Raw genomic sequence first — 12842 nt, forward strand, 5'->3', positions numbered from 1 at the left:
TTCCTCACAGTCTAAAAATGCGCAGGTTAAGTGGAATGGCCATGCTAAGTTGCCCATAGTGTCCAGGGATGTGTGGGCTAGGTGAACTAGCCATGAGAAATACAGGTTTCGTAGGGATGGGGTGGGATGCTATTCAGAGGGTTGGTGTGCATGTGATGGACTGAATTGCCTGCTTCTGCACTGTGGGATTCTATGATTGCTGGGCCCCTTGTTGATTTATTTGTATCATCTGTAAGGTGCAAGACGACTGGAGGTCGGCTAATGGGATGCCATTATTTAAGGAAAAGCCAAGGAACTATAGACCATTGAGCTTTACATCAGTGATGGGTAAGTTGTTGTGTTCTGAGGCACAGGATTTACATGCATTTGCGAAGGTAAGGACTAATTAGGGATGGTGAATGTGGCTTTGTGCATGGGAAATTGTGTTTCAGTAACTTCATTACGTTTTTTGAAGAGGCGACAAAGATGATTGATGAAGGCAGAATGGTAGAGGTTGTCTATATGAACTTCAGTAAAGCATTTTACAAGATTTTGCATGGTAGACTAGTTAAGAGGTTAGATCACAGGAGCAAAGTGAGGATTAAAGGGGCAGCTGACCAACTGAAAACAAAATTGGCTTGATGTTAGGAGACAGAGGGTGGTAGTAGTGGGTTGCTTTTTGGACTGAAAGCCTGTAACCAGCATTGTGCCTCAAAGATCAGTGCTGGGTTCACTGCTTTTTAATCACTTATATAAATGATTTGAATGTGAACATAGGAAGCATAGAAGTCATAGAATCCCTACAGTGTGGAAACAGTCCCTTTGGCCCAACAAGTCCACATCAAACCTCAGAGCATCCCATGCAGACTGTCCCCTTGTAACCCATCTAATCTGCAAATCCCTGGACATGATGGGCAATTTAGCATGGCCAATCCACCTAACCTGCAAATATTTGGACTGTATGAGGAAATTGGAGCACCCGGAGGAAATCCATACAGACACTGGGAGAATGTGCAAACTCCACACAGACAGTCACTTGAAGCTGGAATCAAACCCGGGTCCCTGGCATTATGAGGCAGCAGTGCTAACCACTGAGCCACCGTGCTGCCCCCACGGTAGTATGGTTAGTAAGTTTGCAGACGACACAAAAATAGAAGGTGTAGAGGACATGAAGAAGATTATCTCAGAGTAAAAAGGGATCTTGATCAGATGGGTCAATGAGCTGAGGAGTGGCATTTAAATAAATGTGAGATGTTGCATATTAGTAGGGCAAACCAGGGCAAGACTTATACACTTAATGGTAGGGCACTGGGGAGTGTTGTCAAACAAAGAGACCGAGGAGTTTAGGTGCACAGTTCCTTGAAAGTGGAGTCACAGGCAGACAGGGTAGTGAAGCAAGCATTTGGCATTCTTCCCTTCATTGGTCAGAACATTGAGTATAGGAGTTGGGATGTCATGTTGAAGCTGTACAGAACATTGGTGAGGCCACTTTTAGAATACTGCGTGCAATTCTAGTCGCCCTGCTATAGGAAGGATTTTGTTAAATGTGAGAAGTTGCAGAAAAGATGTACATTTGCTGACACTGGAGGATTTGAGCTAAATGGTGAGGTTGAAGTGGCTGGAGACTTCCCTGGAGCATTGGATGTTGAGGGGTGCCCTGTTAGAGGTTTATAAAATCATGACAGGTATGTAAAGGGTGAATAACAAATGTCTGTTTCACAGGGTGGGTGAGCCCAAAACAAGAGGCCATTGGTTTAAGGTGAGAGGGGAAAAATTTATAAAGGACCTGAGGGGTAATTTTTCATGCTGAGGGTAGTGTTTGTGTATAAAGCAAGCTGCCAAAGGAAGTGGTGGAGGCAGTTTTAATTACAACATTTAAAAGGCATCTGGATGGGTAAATGAATAGGAAAGATTTAGAGGACTATGGGGCAAATGCTGGCAAATGGGACCAGATCAGATGGACATGTCTTGTCAGCACAGACCATTTGGACCAAAGGGTCTGTTTCTGTGGTATGCAACACTATGACTCTATCCATTACTTATACTGTCAGAGCATTCAAACCCAGAACCAAGTCACTTGCCTCATGATTCACTGAGTAAGTCTCACAACATCTTGGCTTAGTAGATAATGAGAAGCTCATGATCAGGCAACATATCCTCCAGAGCAATGGTAGATACGATGCTATCTAATCTGCCATTCTATAAATTCAAATGGAAAAAATCTGCCCATATCATTTACCGTTTGCTCTGTTGCTTTGTACAGGGTAAAATTTCTTTTGTTTAAAACCATGGAATCTAAGAGCTTCATTATCTTGAACTGGTATTTCAGATTTTGCCTGCTTTAAACTAAATTTATGGATCCAGTTCTAAATTGCAAGACGTGATGTATATGCCTACCTAAATTTGCCTGTACAAGTTAGGATCCAGTTTACTAATAGAATAATAATATTTATATAATAACAATAATTTTAATACTAATATTTCATAATAATCCAGTTTTTAGATTAAAAGTTTTTATTTAATATTTCTACTATTCACGTCTCATCTATTTTTCTTTAAGTTTGCTTTTTGTATCTGATTGGCCATTGAATGCCATCGTCTAGTCGACACTTTCAGAGTGAGACTCTGCACTGTCATCAGTCAAATTGGTTAAGGGAACATGCAATTGCTTTCCCTGTTCACATCGATTCCAGATACCCATTACAGGTACTACACTTTTGGCTTCCTAATTTACAGTGGTTTGTAGTGCAAAATCCAAAGTGTAGAAGCAGTTTAGTTTAGCAAAATCTAACTAAATAGGTTTCAGTAGAAAGAAATCATTTTTAATTACTTCAAATACTTAATGCCAATTTAATTTTTCTCTTCTAACTGATTCAATGGGATGGATGAGAGAGGAGAGTGAGATTCCTTGCTGTTGTACCCAAGACCCAGGCTGGTAAATTCCTTGCTCTTGTCCGTCATTTTAGTTTAAGCTTCATGGAAATTGTATCCAAATAAACCTCCTTTTGTCTTAATGAGGATCTTTAGTCAAATCATAATACCATGGTCCGCTGTGCTGAAACTTGTCAAGTGTATGATTTAAAATGTCTTACATGGAAGACAGTATTATTAGTAACAGTAGTTTGGCTCAAAGGAATAATGAACTGTAAGTTTTAGTTGCAGATCAGTTAACCGTATAGTTTTATTTGGGGCAAGAGATTGTATCCTTATTTTGTCTAGCTCCACTGTAATTAGATAAGGATCATAGGTTTTATTGGGTTAATGTGCACTGTGTGCTTGGTTTTGATGTTCACTCAATGCGTTTTTATTTTAGGACATTATTTTAGATAATTTAGCGATTAAGTAGAATAGAGTAGGAGGGTAATGAAGCATATTCTCTATTGTACCATTTAGTTGGTACATGATCTACACATGGTGAATACATGAATAGGAAGGGAATAGAGGGATATGGATCCTGTAAATGAAGACAACTTTTATATGGAAGGGCAAAATGTGTCGATGCAGGCTTGGAGGACCAAAGGACCTGTTCCTGTGCTCTATTATTCTTTGTTCTGGACATCAAAGTCCACAGGTACTTGACCTTCCCTTATGTTTTCATTGATAGGGTCTGTATGCAGCCATAGAATGCTTCATGTTTCTTGCTTATTTGATCAATGCTTAAAGCACATGGGGCTGTGGGTGAATTTGCACTGACAGTCCCCAAAATGCCTGGATAAGTACAATGATGTAAATTATCGACTGGGGAAAAGACTTGCATCGCTCCTTCCCATTAGTAGAATTGAGAGAATTGGTGAGGAGCTGCTTCTCCATTCATATATCCTGCTGTAAGCCTGACGAGGAAATGCAGGAGAGAACCAGCCTGTGATTTAAAGAGCAACAATTAGTTGGGAGAGTAAGTGGGTGGCAACTGGGAGAGTCAAGTATTGCTTTAACCAGGATCAGAGGAGGAGTGGGAGCAGTTGACTTTCCAGACCTGGGAGAACTGTGCTTTTTGCCAGGCTTTGGTGATAAGGGGACAGCATTTGTGTAGGGGGAAAGATTGCATTGTGCAAAGACAGCTGTGTGCCAAAGCCAGTGGGAACTTTTTGCAGGGTCTGGGGTGTTGCCTTTTAGAAGGTGACCTATTGACATGGCTGGGGCAGCCCTTCTGCTGAGGTGGCTGTTTGATGAGGTCAGTTGTGGGGATTTTTGCTAGGTTTGGGAGTCTTCCATCTGTTGCTGCAGGGGAGGTATCTGCTGAGGGCAATGAGGTAACTACAAGAAGGACAGGGAGGAAGGAAATATCAAAGGGAATAAAGGAGGTGAAAGACATTGCAAGAGGGGTGAGTTGCAGTAAAGGAAGAGGCTCTATTAGTGAGTGGAAGGAAGGAGGGTTCACATAACAAGGCAAGAGAGAAGGGGCTTGAGGAGGGGTAGGCGGATGGATTCTGCAAATGAGAGAAAAACTGTTTTGAACTTGTCAATGATGAAAATTAATGTGGAATCTCTAATTTAAGGTTGCATAAATTTAGAAGCTTCAATACAGGGAAATGTAAAGAGAGTGAATAAAAGGTACTAACTGCCGGGTTGAAATATTCCAGCATTGAGCAGATGCAATGTAAATATATAAGCTGTGACCTCACCAGTCTGTGGAAAGTCTGCTTAGGGTGATAGTGTTTTTTCTGTACAAGTGTGTCAGTTATTCTGAAAAAGAAACTTGTTGGTAACGTACGTGTGTCAAGAAAAGTAATGTTTTTCTTGTGTGTTGCTTTAAGATTCATGGTAGATTAGCAATTAAAGAGAATACTCATGAATTGTTCTAAGTCTTCGATGAGAGTCCTGCATATCCCACCACAAATATAATAGGTAGGTCTTGCTACAACTTGACCAAGTTACTTAATAAATGAGTTCATTGAGAAAAGAAATGAGCTGCTGTAATCCAAGAAGCAGCTCTCGAAAATTAAAATGTTACCCCAAAGAATCTCAAGAGCCCTTAAAAAATTATTTTGACTCCCGGTGAGCATCACTAGCAAGGTCAGTATTTATTGCTCATTCCTAATTTCCCTTGAGATGATAGTAATGAACTGCCTTTTTGAATCATCATAATCTATATATAATGTATAATGAAGGAACAGTAGTACTTCTAAGTCAGAATGACATAACTCCAAAGAGAAGTAGCAGGCCTTTTGCCCTCACTCTAAGCAACAAAAGTCAGGAATTGGATGGATTTGCCAGAAAAATTTTGCCAATGCTACAGTGTATGCTGCAGATGGTACATAAGGCAACCATAGTGCACCAGCACCAGAGAGAAGTAGAAAGTATGATTTACTTTGTTACAACTCTGGAAAATGCATTTGGCAAACTTGTTTGACAGGATAGAGAATCACCCTGTTCCTAAATTGTCCTTATTTTAAAATACTTTCTGGGGTGCGCAGGAGATACCTGAAAAGCAAAGAAAATAACTTCACCTCGTTTATAGATTCTTTTTGATCTTCAAATGATAGCAATCCTTAAATATCACAATAATTGCTGACCATTCTTTCTATGAAATTAGAATTGTTCCTTTCCAGTTAGCAAGTTTAGACAGAGAGTTTTACAATAGTGCAAATCAAATTTAATCAGGCCATTGTTCAGGTCTTGAACCTTTATGTAGGTTAGGAATCTGGACAACACCAGGGTAAGTAAGCCATGTCAGAACAGTGAAAAACCTTTTTTTCTGAGATAATGGGAACTGCAGATGCTGGAGAATCCAAGATAACAAAGTGTGAAGCTGGATGAACACAGCAGGCCAAGCAGCATCTTAGGAGCACAAAAGCTGATGTTTTGGGCCTAGACCCCTCATCAGAAACATAAGATGCTGCTTGGCCTACTGTGTTCATCCTGCTCCACAATTTATTTTTTTCCTGAGCCAGTTAAGAGTATTTAAGTTTCTCTGATGTACAACGTATGTGGTCAGTGGAAGAATAAATTAATATATGTTGGGAAAACTTACTTTATCCTTTGGTGGATTCAGTAATATGGTCTATAAAACACTGCACAAAAACAAGAAATTTACACCACAGAAACAGGCTTTTTGATCCATCTGGTTTGTACTTGTGCTTATTGGTCCACGTGAGCTGCCTTCTCCAGTATTACTTAATTTAGTTATTTTTCATAGCCTCCTATATCTTTCTTCCTCATGTATTTAGTCAATTGTTTGCTTATAGTCCCTAGCTTTGGGCCTATGTAAAGAAGCAACAGTTTCTCCATATCTACTCTATCAAACCCCTTCATTGCGTGAAAGGCCTCCCCTTGTCTTATTCTTTCCACAGGAAATTGATGGTTATAAACTTTCATTCCTAGAATCATTCTATCATTTTTTTACATGTTGGTGAGCAGTGAGCTCCATATTCAGTACCAAGCTCAAACTAAATTATTAACTGTGCTATCATCAGTGTAAATGACATGATCTTCATCTATTAGATCATTCTTATTCTTGTCCCAGTGTTTCTGCCACCTAGTGCATCTTCCAGTTCAACTTCCGATCGACTCACAATTGTTTGATGTCATGGATTCATTGATATTATTTCATTTCTATCTGGGCCACTCTATCCGTTCTCTGTAAGTGTTTAACAGGTTTGAGATTTTCTTCTCCTAAGGAAACTGATATCTCAGCAAGTCCCCAGTAGATCATTGGTTTTGTTCATCTGCTTCTTATAGGTAGGTCAGATGTTGGTATCATTGACTGATTGTTGTTGTGGCCTTAGAGTGGAAACAAAATACTTGATGCTCACTGTATGGTGGATATTTCTGTTCTGGAATTGAGGCTCTCTGGTGGTCCCACAGTAATCCCCTTCTCTGTAGTGTGCCACTAGCGGGTGAAGGAAATTTCAATGGTACAATTTGGAGTGGTATTGAAACCATATGGTGCTCGCTATCTTATCCCTACATGATATGGATGGACAACCTTATTCTCTACACTTAACCAGAGAGAGCCCATTAGGAAGGAATCCCTCTGAATCACATATTTGGATACAGGGAAGTCCTTTGCCTCATTGTTACCACCAATTATGCCTGTCTCCTTAAACATTTTGCAATCATATTTGTTAAACACAAATCAAATTTAAATTTCTATTTGAACCATTGCTTTTCTCGTTATCATTTAGAAGTCAACAAGCTTGTTCTAGGTAATAGCAGTAATTCATGAATAAATACCAATTGGCTCTCGACAATTATTCTACCAATTCAAAAATTTTTCCTTTTAAATTGAGGTTACAATTTAATTGCTGACTCTGGCGGCTCAGTGTGGTTATGTAGCGAGCCCAATGTGTTCATGTACCCTTAATGAAGATTAGCAGCTTCTCTCATTCAGGCTACAAACACTGAGCACATTGCCACAAAATGTGAGCTTTCAGTCACATTTGTCACCATCCCGGTGGGAGGAATGTGCTGTTAATCAAGCCCTACTTTTCCATGAGCTGTCATAAATGTAAAAAACACTATTTGGACCATCAAGATGGTTAATTTGCCTGAGTTTGTATGCTGTTTATGTCAAAATAAACTCACACCAGTTCTTGTCAATAAACAAACATAGTTCAACAAGTGACAAAAGATTATTATCTGCTACCATGCAAACTTATACTAAATCCCTTTGAACCGAAACACATGCACATTCAGTTACAAATACGATGGACAGCTGCAGAATATCAAAGGCCAAAAAGAAAAATTTCTGCGGATCAAAACTCCAAACCTCAAAATGGACCAGGCAATTTTTTCTCAGCTATTTTGGTTTTTGGTGATGATATCATGTTGTTGGCTATGGAGCGACTGAATGTCCTTAATTTGGTAGCCAGTCAGTTGAACTAAGATCTTTGCTTGATATAATTTCCTTAATTACACAGTCTATGACTGTTGTATTTTCACTCAGAAGGTGAAAAAGAGAGATCTGACTTTAAGCACAGGCTTTGTAGAGGTCTGAACTCAACTGTACCTTCTGAGGTCAATGCCAATCCACAACTTAAAAATCCAAAGTTGTTAAAAGATTTTGAAAATAAACACACTCATGTAACCAATAAGTGAACACCATGAAACTCCAAATTTGCCAGTTGAGTTGCCAAATAATTTTTTGTTTTAAAGAGTTTGGAACATTCCCCAAACACAGAAATGACCAAACTTCCATGTTTTCAAGTTTATGTGGACAATATGCGTGCACCTTGAAGAGATGGTCTAAATGCCTCACAAAGGTAAACTAATATATATACACAATAATAAAAAAAATTAACTTGGCCTCACTCATTCTTTATGCAGAATTTATACCATTTCTTGACCTTTTACCTCTCAAATTTTCAAGCTATTACATGCTTTACTAATACATTCTTGATAATGAGTCTGCAATAGCATGACGTTTCCCAATGATATGGACAATTATTATAAGGTTGAATTAACAAGATCAAATGGAATGATCTCACATTTTAGTTTTTACATTTCTACAAAAACAAAAGGATTGCAGTCAGAATGTATAAATGTTTCTTTGTGATTGTGACGGGTATAAGCTTTAAGCTTGATAGGGGTGATGTCATCCATTTTGTTAGGAATAACAGCAAAATAGACTATGTTTTAAATGATAAAAAAAATTGCAGCACACTGCTGTGCAGAAGGGCTTGGGTGTCCTTGCGCATGAATCGCTAAAAGTAGGATTGCAGGTGCAGAAGGTAATTAAAAAGGCAAATTGAATTTTGTCTGCCATTGCTAGAGGAGTTTAAAAAACAGAGGGTCCTGGTGAGGCTGTACCTGGAGTACTGTGTGCAGTTTTGGTCTCCTTAGTTGAAAAGAGATATACTAGCACTGGAGGGGGTGCAGAGGAGATTCACTCAGTTGATTCCAGAGTTGAGAAGGTTGGATTATGAGAGACTGAGTAGACTGGGATTATACTCACTGGAATTCAGAAGAATGAGGGGAGATCTTATGGAAACATATAAGATTATGAAGGGGATAGATAAGGTGGAGGCAGGGAGATTGTTTCTACTAGCAGGTGAAACTCGGACTAGAGGGCATAGCCTCAAAATAAAGGGAAGCAGATGTAGGACTGAGTTCAGGATGAACTTCTTCACCCAAAGGGTTGTGAACCTGTGGAATTCCCTGCCCAGTGAAGAGGTTGAAGCTGCCTTTCTGAATGTTTTTAAGGTAAGGCAAGATAAATTTTTGAACAGTAAAGAAATTAAGGGTTATGGTGAGTGGGTGGGTAAGTGGAGCTGAGTCTCAAAAAGATCAGCCGGGAGGGGCCAGATGGCCTCTCCTGCTCCTTGCTCTTATGTTCTTGTGTTAAAGTGTTTATGACATAGTAATAACCTCAGAGTCTGCTTTCCCATTGTAGAGTACTTCAGGGCCAATGTATCCTTCAAAAGGTGTGGTGCCCAGATCTAGTCACATTATTTCAAGTGAGGTCTTGTACACCAGTCCTTTAGGTATAAAGGGCAGAATTCCACTAGTTTTCTTTGATTATTTTATGCACCTGTTTGTGACAAGTTAAAGATCTGTGCACCTAAACTCACAAGTCTCTTGGGTCACTGGACCCGAAAAGTTAACTCTGTTTTCTCCTTCACAGATACTGCCAGACCTCCTGAGCTTTTCCAGCAACTTTGTTTTTGTTCTTTGAATATCTGTTGTATTTAACTTTATACCACCAAGAAAGTGCTGTGATATATCCTTTAGTCCATTACAAGTAAACAAAAATCCAGTTAATTCTTCCACCACTACTTCACCTGTAATTTTCCTCAGACTATTTCTGAAATTCATGTTGTTATCAATAACTTGTAAAGATACACAGGTGTCCTGCTTTCAGTTTTGGTGATGGTGTCTCAGAGACAATAAACATTTTTCTAAATGTTTCTTCAAAAACTGGTGTGGGTATTAAATGTACTAGCTTGATAACATGCTAAGGTTTTCCCACTGGCATGTTTTACAGAACCGAAAAGATTTGGCCAAATAAAATGCCTGTTTATTGTACTTCAGTTTTCCATATTCCTAAATGTCCTGTGATAGGAACTGCACGTATTAGCTGCAATATCTTCTTACAAAATCTGGGTGGCGCCATTGTCTGATGAACAACCATTCACTCCTTGATTCCTCGTTTGTCGGTCTGTGAGAATGTCTCCACTTCCTGATCAGAACTTCATTTTTAATATAACAACATTCTGGAACTGCTTCAGCGTCTGCTGCGTTGTGGATTGATCTGTTTACTAGGTTTCAATTAAAACAGATATACTAAATACTCCTTCTGAATTTCTGAACAAAGAGGCTCAATGTCAACATAGATTTACACAGAAACACTAGATTGCCTTCTTCTGTCTTTTCAACAGCATTCTATATGACTGTGGTGCTTCCACTAACCTTTTCCTGACTCCAATTTTTTTTTGCCACAAATTCTATACATTCTGGTATTATTTTGAGACTTGTTTTTTCAGTCTCAAGTATTAAATATAACCATCTTTTTATCTTCCTTTTATCGTCCCCTTACTTTTACACAAGTATTTTACTCCAACCCTACTGTATTGTGATTCTTGTTGCTGTCACACAACAGTCCTTGGTTAACACCCTCAGTGACTCTGGTCCATGGATTGTGTAATGGTTTTAAACCGTCTGGTGGCTCTCAGCTTCCATTCTTATGAGTCTTCCTCACCTCTGGCCCCTGCACCATTGTGACTCTATCTCTTATCACACAATGGCTTTGATCTACCCTTGTAATTCAGGCTTATTTGTCATGTGATAGTCCTAACCTACCCAGGTAATTCTTAGCTTGGTGCATTAGCCCTTTGTCTTGTTTCACCCCATTGGCTCCAGGTTTGATCACACTGGTCTGGCTGCGAGACCAACACCACACCTATGGGTTGTACATAAAGGTCATCACCTAGTTGGTGCATCTGATCATCAGATTCCCCAGTCACCAGTATATTACTATTTGCAGTGCATCAAGTGATGGTCAGCGTGGAGATAGTTAACTGATAACTTGGTTTCTTGCTCCAAAGATGTTGCCATATGTGCTGAGCTTCTCAAAAACTTTCTTTCTTTATTTCAGATCTCTAGCATTGACAATACTTTTATTAAACTCTTTCTTCCACCAATATGCATTTAGTGACTTACCTCAAGGGACTGTTAAACAAAAAAAAATTCTTTACATACTTACAGACCTTATAGTTATTCTTTTTACTTAGGCATGCAACTTGTCCTTTGATTATAAACAATACAAGGCAATGACAGTATTGATGACCAGTGCAAATGAAAACAGGTCCCGATTCATAACAATGATCTTTTTGTAATATTAAACTAAGTTTCTAAATTATATATATTATGGTTTTTGTAGCTAAATGGTTAATGCCTTAGCTGCATCAGGGCAGTTCTGAATTAAGCTTGCAATGTGGTTAGCTTTAAAACCTTAAACACCTTAGCCATGTGTCATCTCTCCATCATGCTTCCTGCCTGCTGAGCACCATATGCCTTTCCATATATCGATGTTGTCTAATTAATTTCTGTACCTATATGTTCCAATTACCCACGTCTCCATTGTTCCTTTTGTTTTTTACCTTCAATCTGTGGCCTCTAATTCTCAAACTTTCCATCATGAGGAACAATGTTTCCTAACAGATTATGTCCAGACTTGTCATAATTTTCAATACTTCTATCAAATCTCCTCTCCACCTTCTCTTCTCCATTGAAATCAGTATCAACTTCTCATTCTATCCATGTAATGGAAGTTTCTCATCTCTGGAACCTTTCTCCATTTAAGCTTTGTTGAGGCATTTATTTGTGAAACTTGGAAATTACAATGAATACATGCAGAGCTGGTTGACAGTAGAATTCGCTTTGCACACTAGATTCGTCACCAGTGAAGACAAATGAGGATCCCCACTTCTGTTTCCTATGCAGCCGCCTATGCCTTGTCACATTGAGGTTAATTTCGCAAAGTTCAGATTGTCTCAATAGCTGATACTTCTTGTTCTACTTTCTATGTGATGAGTGGAATATGTGTGAAAGTGCAGCAGCTTGCAAGAGCCAATAAAAATGGGAGAATGCACTTAATTACTTGTGGTCAGCATTAGGAATGGCCAAGTGTTGCACTTTTGTGCACAATATGAGAGTGCAACACAAATGATTTTTTCATGCACAACATAGCTCTATCTAAGTGTTTTGCATGGTTTGCCTATTGATAAAAGGAACCTATAGACTGGCAGCAACTATGTAAATAATACAATACAAAGTTTTGTGTTGTCCTATATAATAGGAGTGGTAACTTCAAACAGTCCTTTTGGCCATCCTACAAATTCTCCAGCAAGTCCCAACCCCGAGCATCCACTGCTGCCAACACCAAGGACAACATCGCTTCTGCTGACATTGCTCCACCCACCATCTCAGCCACCAGCTCTATAGCCAACCGCAGCCTCAAACCCTCTCCACCATCCCCCCCAGACCACCCCCTCACTGAGGATGAACAGTCAGTCCTCAGTAAAGGACTCACCTTTATCCCCCTCCACCCGAACACCAATGAATACTGCTCATGCTTGGACATCAAACAGTTTTTCTGCCTCTTCCCCATAGGATGTGCAGTCCTCCGCTCCAACCCTAACCTCGCTATAAAACGCGTGGATAAGGGAGGTGCAGTAGTGGTATGGAGTACTGGCCTTTAAATCGCCAAGGCCAGGCGCCAACTCTCTGACACCTCCTCCTACCACCTCCTCAATTATGACCCCACCCCAACCACCAAATCATCATCTCTCAGGCCATCCATAACCTCATCACCTCAGGTGACCTCCCACCCACAGCTTCCAACATCATCCTTCCCCAACCCTGCACCACCTGTTTCTATCTCCTTCCCAAAATCCACAAACCAAACTGCCCCAGCGGACCCATTG

This window comes from Stegostoma tigrinum, chromosome 14 (assembly GCF_030684315.1).
Source record: "Stegostoma tigrinum isolate sSteTig4 chromosome 14, sSteTig4.hap1, whole genome shotgun sequence".
Taxonomy (NCBI): Eukaryota; Metazoa; Chordata; class Chondrichthyes; order Orectolobiformes; family Stegostomatidae; genus Stegostoma; species Stegostoma tigrinum.